The sequence below is a fragment of the Balaenoptera musculus genome, chromosome 17 (assembly GCF_009873245.2).
Source record: "Balaenoptera musculus isolate JJ_BM4_2016_0621 chromosome 17, mBalMus1.pri.v3, whole genome shotgun sequence".
NCBI lineage: Eukaryota > Metazoa > Chordata > Mammalia > Artiodactyla > Balaenopteridae > Balaenoptera > Balaenoptera musculus.
The window spans coordinates 49,784,008-49,787,530 of record NC_045801.1 but is presented as its reverse complement, the minus strand read 5'-3'; positions in this window follow the sequence as shown (position 1 = coordinate 49,787,530).

Below are 3,523 nucleotides of genomic sequence, written 5' to 3'. Positions count from 1 at the left end.
CAGCCAATTCCCAATGGCTGAAATGGATCTGGATCCAAGCAGGCATGGAGATTAAATAAGTTGGTTGATGCTGGGTGTGATCAAAGTGTGTAACACACAGTTCACACTGTAGTTGGTAGTTGTTCTTCATAGAAAAATTGGGGGAAGTAGGCTATCCTAATGTTGAAATTGGTTGGATATAAAGCATACGTGAAAAAAAGTTTAGAATATTTTACTTTTGAGATTTGGGTTCTAAATTTAATTTGAATCTGCGGGTACTATTGAGGTTTTAGAATGTGTCAGCAGAAATGTAGAAAGAAGTGTAAAAGCACATGCAGAGTGTAAATGCCTTTCCTTTTTAAGGAAACGTTCTTTATTACATTTATGATCTAGCTGAGAATATTAATGTCACAGATAAAATTTAGGAATTTGGGGAAATTGTAATATTATGCCTTCTTGAAATAGAAAATAATAAAATTAGATTTGATATGTTATATTCCAGGTGACCAAGAGTAACAAGTATTAGCAGGACACACATGGAAATATCTAGCAGAAATTTAAAATATAAGAATATATAAAAAGAAAAATGATTAGAGTCTCTAAATAGGCGATTTTTTTTTTCTACAAGAAAGACTATGGTCGAGATGATTTGAAATTGGAGCAAAAAGGCTTAGGAAAATGTGTGCCTTGTATGAGCAGTTTTCTATTTCTTCTTGGATTAAATAATAGAAAACAGTAATCACACATTAAGTGATGTATCATTAAAAAGCATTATTTTCTCACACATTGCTTCTTAAGTCCCACATTAATTAAATAATTAAAAATGTAATATCAAAAATTTGTTTAAAAATCATAATAATAGTATTAATACATTGTCCCAGATATGTCTATTATAAAGTCATAATGCTTGATATGGGTTTCAAGCATCATTCATTCATTAATTTACTTTTTCTCTTATATTTAAGACATTTTATTAGGCTTTTTTGTGATACTACACAAACATAATGTCGTGCAAGGATCATCAATCTAATAGCACAAATTGAATGAGGAAAGGGAAATAAAACAGGAGACAATGGAAAATAATCTAAAGATGAAATTCACTTTCAGAATTCAAAAGAAATAATTTAATATCAAGTTAAAATATATGAAAGGATCTGTAATTTTAAATTAATGAAGGTCAAATATCATTATCTCATGAAAGAGTTGTCTTTCCTATATAGGAAATAAATTAGCAAACAAAATTTAATTAGGTGGTAAAATTACAAATATATTTTCAGTTACGTATCATAAAAGAGTGGGTTTGGATATTTTGTATGAAATGAATCCACATTTTCCTTTGGAATATATAAATTCAGAACATTTAATAAATATTTTAAATGCTTGTGATAGAAATGTATTTTCCTTTAGTCTGCCCATGTTAATAATTAAATACTTGTGTGTTGCTGATATCTATATTGGATACATGAGATTTGTCCTTTAACAATGGATGTGAAATTCTATAGACTACAGAACTCAGTACACTGAGCAGAAGCATTCTAACTGAACAACCATGCTTTCACCAACCCAAGGAGAGGATTGATGTTTAGAAAACTAAAAAATTCCTTCAAAAATTATTAATTCAGTAACCTCATTGATTTGTCTACCTGATGACCCATAAGAAACAGACGCACAAAATAATTAACTTGGTTCACTGAAAAGTGACTTAATTAAAATTTGCCAGTTGTCAGCAATCACTCATACCCAACCCACATCTTGTCTCATTGGTGAAAGAAGAGAGACCCACAGCCCCTCAACTATTCATTAACTAGTCAAACAGCTCTCCACAGAGGCTAGCTGTTCCTGCTCTCCACTGCCCCTGCATCTATTGTAACATTGGTGTATTTTTCTTCAGTGGTTATGAGGAAAAATATTGGTCACAACCCTTCTGAACATTTCAGGTGTTTATAACCTATCCAACACGAACACATGCTTTTCATTCCTTTTTTTTCATTCCTTATTTCTGTTGAGATGTTCACAATTCCTTTGCTACCCAGCGGCAAAGTTATCAAAGTTATTGACAACTTTCTCTTCCTTAGCGCCCACAGCCAGTTGTGGAATCCTCTCCATCCACCCACCCTATGAAGATGCTCAGATGTTCTCCCTCTGTTCAATTCCTTATTACCTTTCACCTGAGCTACTGAGAGAATCTTCCATAAATATCCTACACAGAATAGTCTTTTCTGGTTTCCTTTGGTTTTCATTATTTCATAGCATTCTATGATCCATCTGGAATCAATTTCTAAGTATAGTGTAAAGTAGAAGTTAAAGTTTACTATTTTCCTTGGGGCTATCAGTTGGTCAGCATTACTGATTGAAAAGACTTTCCTTTTCCAATTAGATTGCTGTGTTATTATTGTAGAGAAATGGAAAGACTGTATAAGCACGAGTGTATTTCCAGAAGCTCTCTCCTGTTCCATCAAACTATCCGTTAATCCTTATTTTAATACCAAAAAATGTTGACAACTGAATTTTTAGTACTAAATCTTTGTATTCAGTCTTGAAGACAGGAAGTCCACCAACTGTTATTTTTCAAAATTGTTTTAGCTATTTTATGTCCTTGCCTTGTCCATATAACTTTTAAGATCGGTTTGTCAATTTAATAGGTGTATATGTCAGTAAAAACTGTATGATTTAGGGACTTCCCTGGCAGTCCAGTGGTTAAGATTTCACCTTAATGCATGGGATGCAGGTTTGATCCCTGGTTGGGGAGCTAAGATCCCACATGCCTCGCGGCCAAAAAAGCAAAACATAGAACAGAAGCAAGATTGTAACAAATTCAATAAAGACTTTAAAAATGGTCCACATCGAAAAAATCTTAAAAAAAAACTGTATGCTTTAAACATGTGCAGTTTATAGTACACAATGATGTTTTAAAATATTGTAGGCTTTCACTTCCAGGAAGATGGAATAGATATACTTTTAAAACAACAGTAAAAGACCAAAAAATCGAATTAGAAAGTATGCAAAAGACATGAAGAGACATTTCACCATAGACGAGGATATGCAGATATGCAGATATGCAAACATGCCCGTGAAAAAATGTTCAGTATCACTAGCTACTAGGGAAAAGCAAATTATAACCATCATGAGTTATTACTACATACCTATCAAAATGGCTGAAATAAAAAGCAGTGACAACACCAAATGCTGGCAAGGATGTGGAAAAACTGGATCACTCATTCATTTCTGGTGAGACTGTTAAATTATACAGCCAGTCTGGAAACCAGCTTGGCAGTTTCTTTAAAAACTAAATCTCTAACTACTTTATAACTTAGCAATTGCAATCTTGGGCATTTATCTCTGAGAATTGAAGATTTATGATCACTCAAAACGTATACATGAATGATTATTCTAGCTTTATTTGTAATAGACCAAAACTGGAAACAACCCAGATGCCCTGCAGCAGGTGAATGGCTAAATAAACTGTGGTACATCCATGCCACTGACTACTGCTTAGAAATAAAAAGGATCAAACTAGTGATACACACAACATTCTGCATGAAAC